A 22,601-nucleotide genomic window follows, 5' to 3' on the forward strand; every position below is an offset into this window, starting at 1 on the left:
AAAAAATTTTAATGTGGATGTATATTTCTAAAATCACATATGTTTTAAAACTCTGACTTTAATTAACAAAGGGCTCAAAAATTCTTTGAAGCAGGGGTTGGGGTTGTGGCTTAGTGATAGAACACTTGCCTAGCACATGTGAGGCACTGGGTTTGATTCTCAGTACCACATAAAAATAAAGTTATGTCCATCTACATCTAAAAAAATTCTTTCAAGCAGTTTCATCATGCAATGTCTAAAATACTGAAATAAGTACACCTGGTAGAAATTACAACAAGTAAACCGACTGGAGACTTACAAATTCAAAGAAACCCAGGGACAAATCTTGGAATTAGAGAGTCTCCAGAAGAAAAGTAACCAGAGCCAGGCATGGTGGCATATGTCTATAATCCCAGTGGTCAAGTTCAAAGCTAGCCTCAGCAATTTAGAAAGGCTCTTAAGCAATTTAGCAAAATTAAAAAAAAAAAACAACAATCCTGGGGATGTATGTAGTTCAGTGATTAAGCACCCAGTACCTAGAAAGAAAAGTAAAGTATCTGGATAACTAAAAAGTTTTCTTTCTTTTAGTTTGTGATATTGGTGACCAAAATAGGATAGTTTTCAGACTCAGCAACTTACTAGCAAATAATTTTCATTTTAAAAAACATAATATAGCCAGGTGTGGTGGTACATCCCTATGACCCCAGTGCCCTGGTAAGCTGACACAGGAAGATCACAAGTTCAAAGTCAGCCTCAGCAACTCAGCAAGGCCCTAAACAATTTAGTGAGACTCCATCTCAAAACATAAAAAGGGCTGGGGATGTGGCTCAGTGGTTAAGTGCCCCTGAGTTTAATCCCTGGTACAACAAACATACAAAATAAGTAGTATAAATAGTTCAAATGGACTGTTTTTAAAATAAAATTATTTGACTTATTCTTGCCATAGATAAAAAGTATTTTGGGTAGCAGTGTGGTGAAACCTTACCATCTAGTTCTAAATCCTTTCTACAATTTTAAATGAGTTACCTAATCTCTCTGTCCCTTGGTTTCCTCATAAAATGGGGAAAAAATGACAGCATATACTGAAAAAGTTAATTAACTGAATTGACAGTCTCCCAATATATTAGTTAAACAAATTAACATATGCCACACATAGAAAACAATGATTTATAATGAAGTGCTGTGTAAGTGCTAGCTAGTCTTAGTGTATGTTTAATCAAACAAAGAAGTATTGTTTTTTAATCCTTAGAGTGCAATACACATCATTCAGCATTCTTTTTCAAAAAGTTTTATTAATTGGCCTGTGAAGTTCCCTTCTCTAGTTTAGCCTCAAGTGAACCTACAAGGATATATAAAGGGCTTTCCATTTATATGAGCTAAAAACCTCAGAGAGCAGAGCAAAAATACATTTGGGAAAACTAAAATACAATGTTTAATTTATTGAAATCGGCTCAAAAGACATGAAAGATAGTTAACCAATATAAGGGGAGAGTGTCAATTAAATCTACTGGGATACTCTTAATTTTCTCAGTTTATATATGAAGAAATCAAATCACACAAAGATCCTAGGTTTAATTGATTTCAATGGACATGAAAGAACCAAAATGGGGATGGGGGAGAGAGAGGAAGATAGTGGGGGAGTTAGAAAGATGGATATGTGAAATTTTCTCTAAAATTTGTTCTTTTCTTTTGCTTCCTATTCCTTAGCCAAATATGATTTCATATGTAACATGCTACTCAGAACATAAAGGGATATATCAAGCTTTGTAAAAAGTGTCATTCTGAACTCCCAGACTACTACCACCATACATAATTAGGCTACAAAAATACTGTTGATTTTATAAAGGCTTTGTCCCCTTTTTATTTGCTATGAATAGCCAAAAATTATAGCAACATTTTCTGTGTGTGTGTGTGTGTGTGTGTATATGTGTATGTATATATATATATATATATATATATATAAAATTGTAGATGGACACAATACTCTTTCATTTTGAACCTAGTGCCTCACATGTATCAGGCAAGTGCTCTACCACTGAGCCACAACTCTAGCCCAATAGTAATGTTTTCATTCATATATATTGACAAAGTCTTAGTCTATACCTCTCCTTTATAGATAATTCATTTGATCTTTCTAAGATCTTAGATTAAAATATTTATGTGGGCTTTATGTCTCTCTAAACTTTACTCGTCAACCACAGAGAAGAGAAAGTGGCCCCATCAAAAAAAGGGTCACTACAAAGTGCAAAAAAAAAAGAGGATGAGTGGGAAAACAAAGGACTGACTGTCAAAAACCAAGGCCTGAGTCCTAGATCTGCTATTACCTACATAGCAGAGTTTATAAAACTGAAATGTGCTGGGCATGGTAGCCCATGCTTGTAATCCTAGCGGCTCAGGAGGCTGAGACAGGAGGACTGCAAGTCCAAAGCCAGCCTTAGCAAACACGAGGTGCTAAGCAACTCAGTGAAACCCTGTCTCTAAATACAAAATAGGGCTGGGGATGTAACTCAGTGATCTAGTGCTCCTGAGCTCAATCCCTAGTACTCCCTCCCCCAAAACACAGTAAAATCCTCAAAACTGAAATGTGTTCCTCTACAAACAACGTCTCTCAATTTTACTACTGCTAAATTTGATTTAGGTGGTGAAGCGGGAAGGTCTCACACCCCTTAATGGATCTGAATTAAGCCATAAAATTTTCTCCAACAAAAAGTAACACAATTTATGCATTTTCATAATTAGAGTCCTTTCATGTGTTGAGACTCAGAAAATAATACCCCAAAGTATAGCACTTTGGCATGCTGAGTACTTCGAATTTAAGAAGACTGAAAGGCCTCAGAAGCAGTCTCTTTCTGATTCTCCCTCCCCACACCCTGGTCTCCTACTCCTCTTTCTCTCCCACTTAAGTCACAGAAACCAGTTTCTCTTCCACAAGGTGGGTTATATAAACTAGAACACCTTTCCCCCTAGAGCAAGCCATAAAACCTAGAATGATAAAAAGCACTAGTTTCACTCTCTTCTCCCTTGAAGACTTATTCAAGAGAAGCACGGCTTCATCCCTGGGAGGAACGAATGCTAAACAGGCAAGCCAAGAATCTCAACAGGCAGGCCCTGATGGGATTTCCTCCCTCAGTCTATTACTATCAACCATACCTTTTGTCCAATTACATTTCTACACAGCTGTCCATTCTTCATTGAACCGAAGCAAGGAAACAGTTTTCCCTGACTGTCATCTAAAACTTTTGATTAAATTGTTATGCTTTTCTCTTACTAACCTGTCTTTACAGTGTGGACCATGACCCTCATAATATGGGAGGAAAGACATCACCAGTCTCCACCCCTACACATGTACATCAAGTTAAGAACAATATAACATTTTTATATTAAATCCTATTGATTTAATATAAAAAATGTTACTTACTCATATTTCTCACACCTTAGTCTTGCTGTTCAATCTATAAATGTACCAGTGCTAACAAGCTTATGCTTTTCAAAGTATAAATGAAATTTTATCCTTGATGACTAAAAAGAAAGTACCCCACTTCCCCATGTATGAGATTAAGTGTGTTTCTAGTTTTAGATTTGTACCCTAACAAGCTACGAAAATCAGTCATTTTCTCTGTTGGACCACCGTCCTCAAATATCTTCAAGTTGGGTGGGGATGCAGCTCAGAGGTAGAGTGCTTGCCTAGCTGGTGACAGACCCTGGGTTCAATCTGCAGCACCATCAAGGTGAATCACAGATTAAACCTAAAATATTTTTATGCCTATCTAGGATCTAAAAGGCACTAACAAAGCTATACAAAATGAAAATTAGGTTTGTATATTTACTTGTCTACATATATTCACATTAACACTGCACTAATTTCACCTTTGCCAAAGTCTCAGCTGTAGTAATTAAAGGCAGATCAGTTAGCAGCAGCTGTTCTCCTTTTCAAAGACAGTAATTACAAAGGCTTTTGCATTGTACATTCCAAGGATATAGAATTGCCACCAGACTTCAAGGACTATCATAACATGATGTTGCTCATTAGAGCAATCATCAAATTTACTCATAAGCATATGAGTTTCAAATTTTCTGAACTTAGTTTATTATACAACTTTACCTTACCTGGTAAAATAGAGCTATTTCTAAAAAGTTAATTTCTGAGAATCTAACCCTATTGTTGAACTAATTTTATAAAACTTAAAATTGTTTCACAAAGCAAAAACAAATCACCTTACCATGCCACTTTTAAACTTATCAAATCAATGAATAAAATATTGGGTTTCAGGAAAACCTGTTGAATTAAACAACAAAATGTTCCTCTTTGATAAAGACAAGTCACAAAATACAAATGGAAAAAAAAAAGGTAAGGCTATTTTTCACGTTGGTAACATTTTATAGACTTAGAGAAAAACTAATCTCAACTGCAGAATATGTTAACTAGATAGTTACTCTGATTTCATCACACCTAATGGGATAGCACACCAGCACTTCAAATACTCTACATCATCCTTCATGAAGGTAAAGATACTCTGAAATAGAGGAGAAAGGAAACAGGAACACAGCAAAAGCAGACCTCAGTAATATATTTACCAAAAATCACAAGTGCCAATTTTCTAAAGTTAATCTTTGAGTATTGTGAAAGGATTTTTTTCCTAATTTAAAATTTTTGCAATTCAGGTACAGTATGTCATTCGTTAGTAAAACATAACTCTATAGCTAAAAATACCCCAGTAGACTAGTTGGTACATCTAGAGAAAAAAAGTGTTCCTTGGGGCTGTAGAAATTGAGTAAAAGTATTATATTTTACTGGTTGTGCAAAACATTTCTTAAAATTTTTGTTTTTGTTGTAGATGAAAAGAATACTCTTATTTGTTTTTCTGTGGTGCTGCTGAGGATTGAACCCAGTGCTTCATATGTGCTAGGCTTTACCACTGAGCTACAGCCGCAGCCCTGTGCAAAACAATTTTGATATATTAAGATATAAAAATAAAAATATGGTGAGATACACACTAAAACTGAAATTATCACTAGCTGCTAGAATTAAAATTTCACAAAAAGTTCAGAGTTATCATGTAGTCTTATAGATCAACAGGACCTCTACAAATATTTCCTTATTTCTGTGTAGCTCAACAAATTCTTTAATCAAATTTTTAACAAAAAAAAAAATGTTCATGGCTATTCAAAATGTTTAGAAACTTTCCCTCCAAGTTTGAGATCCTTATAATTAGGTGAGATCAGATTTTTAAAATACCTGGTCGATAAGGTAAAGACAGGCTTTTGCTTTTGTTGATTTTAACTCAAAGGCTTTTAAGGTGAACAATGACAAGAGCATTGAAAACAACTCTAAATACTGATTTCACACCTTCAGGTCCCTTAGCCTCAATTGTTGAATACACTCCTTTCCAAGTAACAATGACATATTCTGAATGGAACCAAAGCCTTTAAAAAATACCCAGTAAATTATTTTCTAAACGTTAACTCAACTTAAAAGTTTGTACCACTTTTATTCACTTTACACATACACACAGGTGTCAAAAAGGAAACCCCGAAATTCATGTATGCAAATTACAATTTTGTGGCATTTCTACTTTACACTTGGAGGCAGTCCTATCTGTCACTTCCCAAAAGCAAACAGTGCACTTGGTGCCCACATTTTTACAATTTGAGGCAAAGCATGTTATCTTTGGAAGCCTTGGAGTTACTAATAACCTCAACTTCTCCACTTTCTACTGGAGCATCATCAGTAAGAGTTGTTTTCCATACACTCACATCAAGGGAGAGTTCCTCAAATAAGCATTCAAGAGGGGAAAAGTCAACCAAAAGCATGGAAAGGAAAGAAACTGCTTCAGAAGATCTGGGTAGGGATGAATTTAGGACTGACTGACGTTAAACTACCCGATGGACAGTAGTAGGTTTTTGCACCCACACCATTCCAGAATCCGGTAAATTTCAATATATTATTGAAAAGGGTGACTCAAGAACTACCAAGGCCAAGCAGACTCTCAAAACCTCCATTTAGTCCTGACAACCGCCACAGCACCGGGGGCACCCGGAGACCGCATCCCTGGATGCCAAGTTTCCCGCCCACCGTGTGGCCGGTCCCGGCAGGCTGACCTCAGGCACCCGGATCGGGGCCCGACGACCCTCCGCGCCCCCCAATTCGCCCTGACCTACCGGAGCTCCCCCACGTCCACCGGCTCCTGCAGCGAGACGGCGGGCGGCCAGCACCGGAGGGCATCCTCCAAGCGCGAGCTCTGCTCAGCGAGGACGCGGCGCGCGGGCAGCCCGGGTGGCCCGGGCGGCTCAGCACCTCGCAGCGCGGGGAAGCCGCGGTCACCCCAGCAGCGTTCCAAGCCTCCTCGCTCAGAATCTCAGAGTCCCGAGTTGCCCCGGGGTGTGGGCCGCCACTCGGGGAAGCCACGCCCAGCGCCCGCCGGCAGCCTGCCGGGGGCGGCGCCCAGCGAGAGCAGCTGGAACGCTCCGGGTGCCCGACAACGAGCAGCCAGCCCCGAGGGTTCCGAGGGCGCCCCGCTGTCCCCGCCCACCAAGCGCCGAAGCTCGGAGACACCGGGTCCAGGCCACTTCAAAGGACTGCACCCTCCAGCGGCAAGTGGAAAAGTGACGCCCCCGCAGTGGCTCTTAGGGGGGGGCCCGCAGGTGGCGGGGTGTGTGCGTGGGAACCGGGTGGTACTTCACGCTCAGTGTCGGGGTGCCGAGGCTGGCTCCTAGGCCGCCTTAGGACTAGTTGACGAAGCCCTGAAGCCGAACGCCTGAGGGAGCACACGGGGGGCTGAAGCGGGAGTATCCCAGGAGTGCGACGCCAGAACGAGATCCGGTCTGAAATTATAAGGGGGATGGGGGCTCAGAAGAAGAATCTCTGAACTTCATTATAATTCGAATTCTTCTGTTATTCCCTCTAATTTATGAGAAACTTTGATAGCTTGTAAACTTTTTTCCCCTAGTCACCATATTCCCCACAAACCTTGAGTAGTGGTCTTTACCCTTTCAGGGCCTCTGAAGCTAGTTGTTCCCAGCGAGCAGCACGACGCCCTCGACTTCCCTGGAAACTTCAGGAACAAAGCTGCCTCCCTAGGCCTCGGGTGCCTATGAAGTAGGCGGAGCCAAGGGGCGTTTCATTTGCGCCTGCGCCACTCCACCTGCAGCAAAATGTCTACCAGGGGCGGCCTGGAAACCTGGAGTTGGGGGCTGGGTAGGAATCATCTGCATACTCCTTTTCAGTGTCCCTAGGTGAACTGGGTGTTCAGGGCATACTCCATGTGGATAAAGTAGACCTTCAGGGAACATTTTGTTGAATGTCTAGAATGAATGACATAAGCTTTCAACTCAAAGGGAGGCCTGGGTTGTCTACCCTAGTCAGAAGAGGGCATGCCTTGCTTAAATAGGCCTCCAAGCCTTTTGAATTTTTAGGAAGCAGCTATTCTGCTACATTTTGAGACAATTTTATAATTTAATTCCAATGGACTTGGAAGTTTGGGGAGGTCTTTTATATTCCACTCTTAGTGGCCAACTCCCTTAGTTTAGGTTTCAGGTTGGAGCTAGCTACCAATAGTTTCAGAGATCCAAAGCACCATTTTTTTTTTCTAATTAATTATACATGACAGTAGAATGAATTTTGACACATCATACATAAATGGAGTATAACTTCTCATTCTTCTAGTTGTACACGATGTAGAATTACACCTAATAATGTAAACAGGGTAATGTCTGATTCATTTTACTATCCTTCCTACCTCTATACCCCCTCTCAATCCTCTCTGCTAATCCAAAGTACCTCTATTTTTCTCTAGCCACCCCTCCCCCTTAATGTGAATTAGCATCATGCATCGGAAAACATTAGGTTTTGGTTTTGAGGATTGGCTTATTTCGCTTGGCATGATATTCTCCAGCTCCATCCATTTATCCGCAAATGCCAAAGGTTCATTCTTCTTTAAGGCTGAGTAATATTCTATTGTGTATATGTAACCCATTTTCTTTATCCATTCATCTGTTGGAGAGCATCTGGGTTGGTTCCATACTTTCGCTATTGTGAATTGAGCTGCTTGTAAACAACGGTTTGGCTATGACACTGTAAAAGACTCTTTTGCATTCAGCAAACTAATTCTACTTAGTAGCACAACCCATTACAGCCTACTTTGAGGACCAATGTAGATCATTGAATCCAGATGCAGTCAGTTAGACTTAATTTCACAATTGCTGACCTGAGAGTCTTCTTTCTCTTTTGTGTGTGTGGGGGGGAGTGGTTAGGGCAAGAAGCCCAGAAGATGCACAATTACACTTTTCAGTAATTATTTTTAATAAGGCAAGTTTTAACACTATTTTACCACTTGAATGTAGCATGTCATGAGATACTGTTTTAAAAATTCACTCCATAGCAAAGTTTTATTCTGTTTTTACCTGGATTGAAAGGGACAGTTTCAGGGATCAGTGAATATCATAAAAGGGTATGAAAATGGAAATGTTCTTTCACTCTCAGGTTCAGTTAGTGGGAAGAGAATACATAACTTTCATCAGGTTTTAATATTCCCCCACCACCTACAAGAGAATTCACTAAGAACTAATTCATTTTTTTAATCCAATAAACTGTTGATAATTTTTAAAAACTTCATATCCAGTTTTACTCTATATGGCTTTTATTATTCCTGTTAATAATCTATTTTGTCAATAAATAAAAAGTCAAGATTTCTCATTTTTTTTTCATTGACCATTATTCCTCTTTTAAACCTAAGAATCAGGGTATCTAGTAATGGTACTCCAAAGATTTTACCCCAAAGTTACACTATAAGAATTTCATAGCAACACTATTCATAATAGCCAGATATTGGGAACAACTTGAATATCCATCAACAAAAATTGTAGTTTATTCATCCACTGCAATAGTATAAGCAATGTAAATAGAATAAACTACAGTTAATGGCGCTCGAGAGAGAAAGAGAGAATGGATTTCAAAAGCAATATTGAAGGTAAGGAGTCAGAAGGAAAGGAACACATATTGGGAGTTCCCATTTACATAAAGTTTAAAAGATAGGAAAACCTATGACCGGGAATGTAGCTCAGTGATAGAACACACAGCATGTGTGAGGCTCTGGGTTTGTTCCCTGGAGCAGCAAGACAAACATACAACAACAACAAAAACCCTACAAACTCAAACTTATATTTAGGGAATGCACATTTATAAGGTTAAAGTGTAGAGAAAAGTGGAGTTATTTCTATGAAAGTTAGGATTGTGGTTACCTTTAAGAGGGAGGAAATTGTCATCAGTGTTTTTTATAAGATTTTAGATCATTTTTGTTTTCTTTTTTGTGTTTTTCTGTAACTTCTAAACTTTCCACAATGAATATGTGTCATTTGTTTCTAGCAGGGAAAAACCAGATGTTATTTAAAAAAAATATAGCCATCCCACCTTGTCCAAGGTTTCACTTTTCTCAGTTTCAGTCACCCACAGTCAACATTGGTCTGAAAATATGATATGGAAAATTCCAGAAATGAACAATTTGTAAGTTTTAAATTGCCCACCATTCTGAGTAGCATGATAAAATCTAGGACTGTCCTGCCTCCTGCCTGAGTCATGATTATTTATTTGTCCAACATATACACACTACATGTTAACCACATGGCATCATCACGGATTGATGTTAGTGGATCATCCAAACATCAATAGAAGCCTAAAGCTGTGTCAAAATGCCTGTTATTCACTTCAGTTCATCTCATCATATAAGAAAGAAGTGCTTCATCTCACATCATAAGAAGAGGGTTAAGTACAGCACAATAAGATATTTTAGGAGAGAGGTAACATTTACATAAAGCTTATTATAGTATGTTATAATTGTTCTATTTCATCATTATCATTGTTGATCTCTTATTGTGCTTAAATTATAAAGTTAAACTTTATCATAGGTACATATGGGCGTTAGCTTTTCATTGCTGTGACCAAAATACTTGAGAACTTAGAGGAGGGAAGGTTTATTTTGGCTCACAGTCCCTGAGGTTTAGTCTTGGGTCTACCAACTCCATTGCTCTAGGCTCAAGTAGAGGCAGAACACCATGGCAGAAGGGCATGGTAGAAGAACATGGCACCCAGGAAACAGAAGGGCTTTAGGGAAGATGACCTCTTCAAGGGACCCGCCCCCCCTCCCAATGAGCCACCTTCTCCAGCCACTCTTCACCTGCATACAGTTAACACCTAGTCACTCCATGCAAACTAGGAAGAACTGATTAAGTTACAGCTCTCACAGTCCAATGATTTTACCTCTGAATATTCCTGCATTAACACAGGAGCTTTGGGGGACAACTCATGTCCAACCCATAACAGTATGTATAGGAAAAAACATAGCATATATGGATTTCAGTTCTATCTGTGGTTTCAGGAATTCATTGGAGGGCTTGGATTGTATCCCCTGTAGAAAGTGGAGAGTATTGTAAATAAAAGGACCAAGATCAAGTGCCAAAAGGAAACTGAAAAAAAAAAGTTATTTCATGAACAATACTATAAAACTGTACCAAACCACTGAGCCACATCCCCAGCCCTTTTCATTTTTATTTTGTGTTGAGAGCCACAACCAAGTCAAGATGGCACCTGGCATTTTGCCAGAAAGAGTGGTTGAGAAGTAACACCAGGGAGCCATTAAGATGATGATAATTAAGTTAAGCTGTGCATAATTATTAAGATAATGACTGATTGCTGTAACTGGATGATGCTGGATTGGGGTAAGCTGTGTATTCAGTTGTGTATATAACCTCTGCTGTCTGGCAATAAGGCGGCTCCTGCTATCTTGGGTGCCCGCTACTTTTGAGTTCTTGTGGAGTTCCCGTTGGTTCTCACGGAGTTTCTGTGGAGTTCTGGAGAGTTCCCATTGGGAACTGGCAATAAAGTAGTTCCTATTTGAACCTACAAGTGGCTCGTGACCCCGGTTATTTGTGCCCAGCCAGACTGCTGGCAATTTTTTTTTGAATTTTTTAAATATTTGTTGGTATGTGGTGCTGAGGATCGAACCCGGGCCACAGGCATGCCAGGCGAGCGCGCTACCGCTTGAGCCACATCCCCAGCCCCTAGACTGCTGCAGTTTTGAGACAGGGTCTCACTAAGTTGCTTAGAGCCTCACTAAGTTGCTGAGGCTGGCCTCAAACTTGTAATTCTCTGTCTCAGCCTCCAGAGTCACTGAGAAAACACTGTGCCCACTATTTATTTTATCCCTATTTTTTAAAATTCTGAAAGAAACATAATGACCTGCCATTTTTATTTTTTAAAACATTAATTTTCTGTTCTTATTTTCTTAAAACTTTATTCTTTAATTATATTCTTGAATTGGTTGCTTAGTTTATTTTCATTTAATTTCTCAAAAAAAAAACTTTTTTAAGACATGACTTTGCCTCTGAGGTCATACAATGGCTTCAACCTATGAGTTTTTATAAATAGTGTTTTCATTATTGTTATTTAACATAATTAGTATTTGCATTAATTTCTTTTTTGTGTCAAGCGTCATTTTGGAAAAGACTTTTAAATTTTCAAGTGTTATAGAAAGGTATTTTTTCCTGTTCTCACCTTCCAGATTAATTATGAGGTGGTCAGAAACTGTGATCTTTCAATTTTTCTTTTAAGAATAGACTGGGGTTAATTTAACTGTGTTAATAGTCCCATTGTTTTGTGTAGCATATGAAATCTAGCATACACATATTTTATCTGTTTTATTGTTACATTATTCAAATAATTATTGTTTGCCTACTTCATCTTTTGTCTTTTGATCTTTCCAAGTGTCAGAGAAATGTTTCAATCCATTTCTTCTTGAATTTGTAACCACTTTTTTGATATACCTGAGGCTAAATCATTTTTTGTGTATGTTGGATCTTTTATTAAATCTCTTTATCACATTTTAATGTTTTTTACCCTCCATCAAAATGTACTTTAACCAGTATTATTAATGCTATCCCCTTCTCTAGAATTTGCATTGTTTCTTTGACCAAACTTTTGCTTTTTAACTTTTTTGTCATTTAGTTTATATGTGTTTATGTTAAACAGTGTATAATTAGATGTTATTTCATTATTTAAAAGAAATGCAAAACCTGCATAGGTATAATTGACATTACTCATTTTGTTTTATGCTGCTTTTCATGCATCTGCTGTTTCTTTTGTTTCATATCTTTTGATATGGGGGTATATTTTCTTTTGTTTTCTTTTAGTGCTTTGTCAAGTATAAATATTTTTATGAACTAAATAAAACATAGTTACTCAAATGAAATCAGCATCTATTGATTCCCTAATTCTTAATAAAATTAGCATAATTTTCATTCCAGTTATTGATACCATCTGAAATTTCAGATCAAAACTTTATATTAAATTATTTATTTTTTTCCTTTGTCAATAGCTATTGTTTCCTTCTATTTTTAATTATAGTTAAGGATGTTATTCAGAATTAATTCTATATTTTTACTTCTTTTAAAATTATCAAATACAGTATTGACCTCTTTTTAAAATTAATTTTGCCTGATAACTGGTGGACCCTTTTGCCTGCAAGCTAATAACTTTCCTGCAATCATGAAGTTTTATTCTATGCCTGTTCATCACAACACGTATGTTGTTTGTTCTTCTTCAGTAAAACAGCTACATAAATATTTTGTTCTCTTTCATTTTTTATGTTTTCTATTTATCATTTTCTCTTTGTTCACTTTTTCTCTGCAATCTGAGATCTTTTCAAGTTTGTTCCGAATGCCTCCAATTCAGTTTTATTTCATTTTGAATCTTCCATTTTGAAAGACATTTTTCAAAGCCTCCAAATTCTCAAGAATGTCTTGAACTTCTATGTATTTTCATCTGGACTCACCAGTTGTTAACATTTTGACATGTTTGCTTTAACAGAGTATCTATACATTCTTATCCTCTATTCGTCTCTTGATACACACACACTACACATTGTTATTACTATTGTGGAAACATGAGATTAAATTACATAAAAAGAGTCAATATGACTCTTTTTCCCTTGAGCTTTTATCTCCTGAAAGCAATGTTTTTTCCCTTACATAACCATACTACAATGTCTTATAGTTAGTCATAATCACAGTTCACCAGTTGTTCCAGTAATTCTCAAGTAAAACATTTTTTCAATGTAAGAGCCAATCCATAACACATTACATTTTGTCATCATGTTTCTTTAGTTTCCTTAAACCTAAAACATCTGTGCTTACCATTATCATAGCATTTAACACTCTGTATGGCAATTACTGATTTTCTTACTTCCCTGACTTTTCTGTGAGCTATTTGAGGGCAAACAATGTGTTTTCACCATCTCTGTATCCCTGAAGCTAAGCACAGTGCCCAATATAGTAAAAATATTTATTGAAAGTTAAGAGAATGAGTAAATTAATTCCAGTGAACTCCCGCAAATTGTTATTCCATCCAGTAGAGGGCACCTGTGCACACAGTACTCTAGAGAGCATTCGTAAAGAAGAGGTGAAGAAAGCAAGCTTTTTAACTTGGAAAAAAAAAAAAATCCATACCTCCAGCTTTCTACTTGAGAGTAGAGCTGTACCACTCCTAACCTACCTGTGCCAATATATACAGAATTAAGACAAATCAGTATAAAAGAAAAGCTCAATAAAATCTCAACTCATTCTCTTTTCTTTAGAATGAAGAATTTTCTTGCCTAAAAACATTTGAAAGAAATAGATCCATCAAGAAGGATCTCTTTTTTGGGCCAGTAGTAGATAATTTGATATTTTTACACGGAATTCTAAATATTTAAAGTACTGTCATAACACTTTAATACATTCTATTAATAAAAATTGCTGCTGCTACTTCCCCCCCTTTTTTTTTGCTGTACTGGGGGTTGAACACAGGACATCCTGCACATCATATCATATACTAAGCTTCTTATGAAAGAAAAAAATTGAAATAATCATGTTCATATACATTTTACGGGAGGGAAAAACATCAAGATTACTCCAATATGAGTGTTATAATTTTTTTCCATTAAAAAAGATACAGTCACTGAGATGTAATCACTTTTATGATAATTAAAAGGAGGTGTTCTGATGTGTTGGACCTCTATGAATACATTGCAAAAGTTGATAGTTAACATGTTGCTTCATAAACCATTACAATTGGCCTATGAAATACATAGAGGCAGGTTTACTGTAAAGCTAATGAAGCTTGTCTTAGGGTCCTAATTTCAATAACCTCTTCCAAGATTCTGAAAGAGGCCATAGCAATGTGCTCACATGGCCATATGTTTTGATTGAAATATGCAACAGTCACCTGTTTTAAATGCAGTTGGCTAAGACTATTGAATCAACTTCAGTTCTCCCCCTTTCACATCCCAACATGTAATGGATATTGTTGAAATGATTGTGGGCAATCATAAGATGTGGCTGTGGGTTCTTGAATTAAGGATAAATTTATTTTAGTTTAAGGGATACGCTTTTATGTTTTGCAGTCACTTCTGTTTATGGTATACATGTTGAGAAGTTGTAGTATGATTTAGTTGTTGTAACCAGACCAATATTTATCAGAATTCCTGTGCTTGTAGGCATTCAGAGAAAATGCAACCTAAACACAGAGGAAAAATATGTCAGAAGTGTATCAGGCAGTTGGGGAAATATCATGTTAATGATAAAATTTCCTGGTTATAATGTAAAATTATGTAGGTGCTGTTGAAAGTACTCTGGCAGTTCCTCAAAAGAGTTAAAAAGTGCACTATTATTCAGAAGTGGAAACAATCCAAAGGTCTATCATCTGACAAACGAATGTAGTATATGGAATACTATATGGTCATAAAAAGAAATTAAGTTCTGATCCATTGCTACAATATGAATGGTCCTGGAAAACATGCTAAGTGAAAAGCCAGACACCAAAGACCATATGTTATGTGATTCCATTTATATGAAATGTCCAGAATGGACAAATGTACAGAGGCAAAGTAAGTTAGTGGTTGTCAGAGGCTGTATAAGAAGAAGGTGGTGAACGATTGCTAGTAGATATAGGTTTCTTTGTGGGTGGTGAAAAAATGTTCTGGGATTAGTATTGGTAGTTGCACCACATACTGAATATATCAGAAGCTACCAGGTGAATTTTATGGTATGTGAATTTTATGTCAAAAAATAGGTTAAAATATAAATTTATTAATTTTAGAAGCATGTTATCTTCTTACCTATAAAACTAAGATAAAATAATACAAAAGATCTACTAAAGTTTTAGCACAAAATTTCTTTATATGTAAAATGTACAAATAGGTTGTTTTTTTTTACCTATTTGGTAAGAGGCTTACTTGAACTATTGTGGTGAGCTGAATTAATTTTTTTTTGTCCCACGGGAGTACATATGGTACTCAATAGATATTTTGATTTATTGATTGATTCTTCATAGTACAACTCACAAATTACTGAAAAAAATGTGCAGACCAAACACCTAAGAAGAAAAGGAGACCTGAACAATGAATGGAAATTTAAGGAGAAGGTAAGAGATAACTCAATAATGTATCTTCTGATTAGCTTTTCAACAAGCATTGTCTTGCTTTCACTGTAGTGGGTATTCTTCAAATTAAAGGTGAAACTTGTAGGAACGTATATCTCATATTGAAACCTTTCAGAACACAAGTCTCACACAAAATGCTGTAAGCATGTTTTCTTGGCAGTTATTTCTATTCCTTCTCTGAAAAGCAATTCTGTTTGCCCAAGCTGGTTTCTATCACCCAGAGTTTGAATTCTTACCTTTAAACTCAGAATAACATTCTGATTTTATTTACAACCAGTTCTTACAATGGGTACAATGAGTATGCTTCATTCTTTTATCCCCTCAGATTTTTTTTGGTGATATTGTTAATAATTGCTATGAAGTACAATTGTTCCTCATATCCACACAAGTTTGATTTCAGGATTCCTGCAAGTACCAAAATCTGTGAATATACTCAAGTCCCTTATATAAAATGGCACAGTACTTGCATATAAGCTGTGCATATCCTTTCATTCACTTTGTATCATTACTAGATTATTTATAATAACTAACACAATGCAAATGCTATGTAAATAGTTGTTTTAATGTATTGTTTAGGGAATAATGACAAGAAAGAAGTTTGTACATGTTCAGTATAGATGAAATGTTTTTTCCAGAATAGTTTCAACCTTTGGCTGGTGGAATCTATGCATATGTAACCCATGGATACAGAGGGTTGACTGTATCTAAATCTGTGTATGTCTTCCTTCCTTACATTTTAAGAAATGTAGATTTTACATAGAAGAAAAAGAAAATATAAATAATTTACTTGGGTAATAATTATCCAGCATTTTAAAAGGTCCATATAATTGTCATTCTTCCCAGAGTTTTTGAATCTTCCATGAGATTGTATATAAGGTAGAGATTTGATAAAATTCAGATCCCCTGTAATGATATGGTTCCCTGGGTTTCCTGTTTAGTAAACCTGTTTAAAATGACAGTGATATGAATCATATCTCAATTGTTAAAAATCCATCTAAATATTAGTGATTTTGTTTGTGTGCGGTTATGAATATAAGTATATATATTATTTTTTCCAAATAATATATGGGATTCAAACTCTGTAATACCACACCACAGTGATATTGTGGTATATTATGGAAATAGGTTCATATTAATCTCTACATCTATATTGGTGATTTCCAGCCCAGGGCAATTTTGCCTCTACTGGGCATGTGGTGATGTCTGGAGATAATTTTGATTGTCACAGCCTTGGATGGGAGGAGTGCTACTCGGAGTGCAGTACAAGTGGCATCTAATATGTTAGGGCCAGGATGATGATAAACATCCTGCAAGACATAAGACAATCCCCACAGCAAATAATTATCTGGCTAGAATGCAAATGGTCCTGAGGTTGAGAAACTCTGATCTCCAGGATCATACTTTACATTCTGATTCATAACTCTACTTAACAATATATCTTAGGCATTTTCTCATGTCAGTGCTTAGAGTTTTACCTTTTTTCTTTATATTCTTAGGTCAATAATTTTTAATGAGAAATCACTTCTGAATTTTTTTTAAGAGAGAGTGAGAGAGGAGAGAGAGAGAGAGAGAGAGAATTTTTAATATTTATTTTTTAATTCTCGGCGGACACAACATCCTTGTTGGTATGTGGTGCTGAGGATCGAACCCGGGCCGCACGCATGCCAGGCGAGTGCGCTACCGCTTGAGCCACATCCCCAGCCCCTCACTTCTGAATTTTATCTAAACATTTTCTAGTGAAATAAGTGCATTTCTTTTAATCTATTAATCATGTATACCACAAAGAGATTTGCTAATGTCAAATCATTCTTTTAATCCTCAGATAAGTCTTATGTAATAAACATTTTTTTAAATTTCCAAGAACAGTTTCTTTTTTTAACTGACTTTTTTTGGTAGCAGCTTGTATTTTTTTTTCAGATTCTTTGCATTTTCCAATCTTTTTGAAGACATTAATTAGAAGTTTTTAGAGAGTCTCTTCCTGAAACATCTATTTCTTCTAGAGGGAGTTGTTTCTCTTAAAACTCATCTTCATGCTCTTGGTCTGAGCGTCTTAGGACTCATGGTTGTTCATGCATACATCTCAATGACAGACTGGACTGCAGATCCTAGGTAGGCCTAGGGTCCCTCCACAGTTCTGAAGATCTCTTCCACAATACCTTTTCTGATGACCAGGAGGTGAGACAGGGTTCTATAGGAGAGTGGGCCGGGATGTGCTAACAGGATTCTTTTCCAAGTATGTGCCAACTGCCCAGATGGAAAAAGGCCAGCCAAGCGCAGGCTCCTCATTTGCTGCAAAACAGACTTAATGTGGACACAGAGTGGGTAGTATATTTCACCCTGCATATTGGTTCACTTTCTTTTTAACTTTGTGTTTGTTGTGGAGTTGCAAAGCTGCATTGGGCTTTGTTTCTCTTTCCTCTTGGACTCTATAGTGCCTTCCCTATTGGTCTTCCAGTTTATTTGGAAATCCATCATACCTAACTTGAGTGCAAATGTCTCAACCAGGTATTCTGTATATAAACAGTATAATTAATTATCTTATTTCATGATTTGCTCCAACTCTAGCTAACTGCGAACTTGGATTCCCCTACAATCCAATGGGAGAGTGATGCTCAGGGGTGCCACAGGCCTTAGTTTGAGCTGCAGATTTCTTATTTATGCTTTCCCCATCAGGCAAAGAGCTTCCTTCTATGTATTTTCTATTACTTCAATGAAATTTTGGCAGGTATGAAGGATAAACGAATTTGCTTGGGTATCACTTTTAACAAATAAGTATACAAGTTTTAAATTTTAAAACATATTGTCAAAAATCAATTCTCCAAAATAAAATTTGCACTTCTATCAACAGCAGATGAGAATGCAAATTTGCCTATTCCCATGCCAGCTCTGGGAGAAATCTGTCCTTTAAATCTTTCTTAGTCTCACAGGTTAAAAAATATGTTCTTTTAATTTTTATTGCATTTCTTTGATTGTTACTGAAGTTAAGAATCTTTTTTATCCTTATAAGCTTCTTGGTTTCTGGTCCTGTGAATTCTGTTTGCTCCCCATTGGTTTTTCTACTTAAGTGTTTGTTCATTTTTATTGTCTTGAAAGTTATTTGTGTGTGCTAAGTGTATAATTATATTTCTGCCTTATGTTGCATGTTTTCCCCCAGCTTGTCTGTTGTGTTTTATTTTTATTTATGTCTTATTTTACTTTAGAGTTTAAAAATAAATTTTGTAGTTAAACCTGTCAGTACCTCCTTTATGACTTCTGATTTCTGATTATAGTATAATACTTTTCTTTATGCTACTTTCTTTTTAAAAAATTTCTTGAGGGGCTGGGGTTGGGCTCAGTGGTAGAGCGCTTGCCTAGAACATATGAGGCACTGGGTTCAAACCTCAGCACCACATATAAATAAATAAATAAATAAATAAATAAATAAATAAATAAATTGTGTCCATAAGCAACTAAAAATATTTTTAAAGATTTCTTGAGATAAATGCTTAATTGATCAATTTTTGATTTTTCTTGTTTATTAATGTAAATATTTATAGGTTTGAATTTTGCTCTGAATATGGCTTTATAGCTATATACCAAAAATTTTGATATGTAGAGTAACATTACTATTTAAAATAATGTGTAATTCCAGTTCTAATCTATTATGTAGGAGTTATTTAGAGGAGTCACTTAATATTTCCACACAATTGCTTCTTTTAAAGTTATCATGTTTTGATAGCTCCTTTAAAAAATTTATTTAGTCAAGGATTTTGACTTTGTAGAACTTATTATTTACTAATAATATGATCTTTTAATCTCTATGCAGTTGCAATTATTCTGGAAAACTCATATTTAACCATTCTTAGGAGATTACTTACACCTGTCACCTCTTTTTATAGATCAGATTTTTTTCCCCAACTTCATCTGAACTTTCTTCAAAACAGCTCTTTCTTTATACTTTCATTTCATTTCTAGAAACATGTTATGAAACTTTTTGAGTTGTAAAGAGAATGGTCTTTTGAGCACTTGTTTGATTATGGATCTAGACTTTAGCTAGATGAGAGGTTACACAAACCTAGAATCAGATTTGCAAGATAGTATCAGGCCCAACAATAACACATGCAATGGCATCACCAGGAGGATGGGAAGAAGTCCAGAGCAGTAGGCAGAACAACATTTTAAAGACATTTAAGAGATCTGGAAAATCCAACAGGATTAATTTCAGGAATAGTTGAAAAGCAGGCAAACCAGTGCTTTAAGAGGTTTGTGGAATAATTAAAATTGAATTCTGGAATACATTGGATAGCAAATTCAAAAGGTCGGCAGCCATAGAGACCAACCACTAGAATCAACAATAAATTTGATAAAAAGATTCTCCACCTGGAAAAGTGATCAAGATTAGAATCAGGAGAATGAACAAAATAGAAAAATCACTAAATTTAGGTAAAATCTCAGAGGCATGAATTAGTAGATGTGGTGGTATCAAGTCCAATATTCTTGGTTTATAAATCTCTTCAATGCCTTTTTCCTAGATTAGAATTGACCCTAATGGTCCACTGTCTCTTGATTTAGAGTTTGGATTTGGTGGCAAAAAGGAGGCATGGTAGGCATAATTTACATAACATATGGAAAACTCAGTTATCCCAGTAAATTGTATTGTACAATAGGACATCATTTCTATTAAAAATAATTACATGTTTAGCAGGGCACTGTGGCATGATCTATAGTCAAAGATACTGGGGAGTCTGAGGCAGAAGAATCTCTTGAGCCAGGAGTTTGAGATCAGTCTGGGCAATATAGTGACTCTCCACCTTGGGAAAAAAAAAAAAAAACCACCAAGAACAACAAAAAACACCTGATGTGTTTAATTCATACATTGAAATTACTAGAACTGATTAACTTATTACGGCACCAGAAAATAAAGTAAATATTAATATAGTTCCCACTTTACAGAGTAAAATCTAGATAATTTCTATGTACACATAGGGAAAACAATGAATGAAATTCCAGTGCCTAACATAGTATAAACCCTCATCGAGATATGGTAACCCCTCATCTATCTATGGTCAAAAAATATTTTTGAGTGAATTAATAGGTAAATGAAGAATGAATTGCAGCATAATTTGTAAATGAGAAAAAATAAAGTGGGGACAAAACATTCATTAATAGAGGAATAGAAAGTATAGCATATTCTTACTCTGAAGTGCTATATGATCACAGAAAAAAATCTAAATCTTGTACTCTCTCACATTGAATGATGTTTCTGATTTTTTAAAAATATTTTTTTTGTAGTTGAGGATGGATACAATACCTTTATTTATTAAACTTTATGTGGTGCTGAGGATCGAACCCAGGGGCTTATGCATGCTGGTCAAGCACTCTACCACTGAGCTAAAACCCCAGTCCTATGTTTGTGATACTTTAAAATCAAGAAATGGGAGAATCTGGAAAACTCATCTTTAATCTTTTAATTAAAAAAAATTTTAATCTCCATATATCTATCCATTATCCAGCTTTAACAGTTATTAACATGTTGCAGTTATCATTTCATATATCTGCCTCTTTTCTCATGATATGTTTGAGAAGTAAATTACATGCATAAACATAGTATAACCCAACTTTTTGTTTGTACCAGGAATTGAATCCAGGAATGCTTTACCACTGAGCTATATCCCCAGTCTTTCTTTTCTTTTTTGAGATGGGGTCTCATTAGTAGTTGCTTAAGGTCTCACAAAGTTGCTGAGGCTGGCCAGTACCATTCAATTTTAAAAAATAACAGTCTGTGTGTACCTATGTGCTTATGATAGTGTGTACTTAGTGAAAGATCTGGAAGAAAACACATCAGACCATTAATAATAATTACGTATAGTGTGTGGGAGTAAGGCAGGTAAGGCTAGGTTAGGTAAGATTTTAACTTTTTAATTTTATATTGCTCAGTTATTTTTTTAAAAAATATTATATAACCTTTTTCCATTGCAGAAAAGGCAAAACTACATTCTTAGGGTTTTTGGGTCTGAGAATTAAGCTGACATGACAGATTAACAGGAGAAAAGCATACAGGTTTTATTTTATGTGAAAAAATTCCTACAAAGAAAATGAAGACCCAAAGAAGTGGCATAACCCAAATGCTTATATAGTAGTTGAACAAAAAGTGGAACAGAGTAAAAGTTAACTAAAACATATGGAGAGGTGAAGAAAGGGTTATATTAACAAAGTCTGATTGTACAGCTTTCTTGGCGTGGACTTCTTGGCCTCTGGTGATAAGAATGTTTCTTTTTTCCAGGTACATGGAGAAAAGTAGAGGTCAAAGTGTCATTTATGTATGTACTGTTTTTCAAGTGCCTTTAGCTCAAAATAATTCTTATGCTAGAGTGGGATATTTTAGGGTGGGCTATTCTGCCACTTTTCAGAACTAAAAATTTTAATGAAAAAGAAAGAAAATATGTAAAGAGTTTAGCTAAATTAACATAGTTAATAGCTTTAATGTCCAAAGGAGATATTTAATCTAGCATTTACATATGACCTTCATAACATTTTCACTTTTCTTTTGTGTCAGATATCAACAATTCATTGATCTAGATTTGATATACATGTCTCAACGTAACCATATGTAAGAAAGCTGCAAAATGCCAAAGAGGAGAATAAAACCCATCTATCCACTGATAGCAAGGCCTGAACAAAATTATGAGTAGGCTGGAAGTTGTTAATAATTGATTTGTTCAATGCAGAGTCTGTTGTCATGAGAAGATGAAGAGTGGCTAAGTCCTTCCTCTGTATTGCATTTTATATAGAATAGGAGGTGAATTCAGGTATTACATGTTCCCTGAAGACCGATAAGCCTATTAGTCGCACAGTGCACATTGCATCACAGTGGCACCGTTGTTACCCTGACAAACACTAATTCTTTTTTGTCTGTCTTCTGTGAGCACACAAGATAACTTTCAAGAAAAGAAGTGAAGCTAGTGTATTATATTGAAAAAGAAAACTGAGTGCCTACTGTGGACTGACCCTCATCCCTCTCATTCATGTTGACGCCCTAATCCCCAATTGTGACTATATTTGGAGATAGGCCTTTCAGGAGGTAATTAAGGTTAAATGAGATCTTGTCTGTAAGAAGAAAGTATACCTTGCTATTGCTTGTACTTTTACCTCAGACATGTGGTTCAGAGAAAAAGTT

At 36.1% G+C, this 22,601-nt stretch overlaps 1 pseudogene; it reads right to left on the reverse strand.

Moving 5' to 3' along the window:
* Positions 1 to 6,689: 6,689 nt before the first annotated feature.
* Positions 6,690 to 22,601, reverse strand: part of LOC113200562 (citrate synthase, mitochondrial-like) — a 63,711-nt pseudogene continuing 47,799 nt past the window's right edge.

Source organism: Urocitellus parryii, chromosome 14, assembly GCF_045843805.1.
Source record: "Urocitellus parryii isolate mUroPar1 chromosome 14, mUroPar1.hap1, whole genome shotgun sequence".
Lineage (NCBI taxonomy): Eukaryota > Metazoa > Chordata > Mammalia > Rodentia > Sciuridae > Urocitellus > Urocitellus parryii.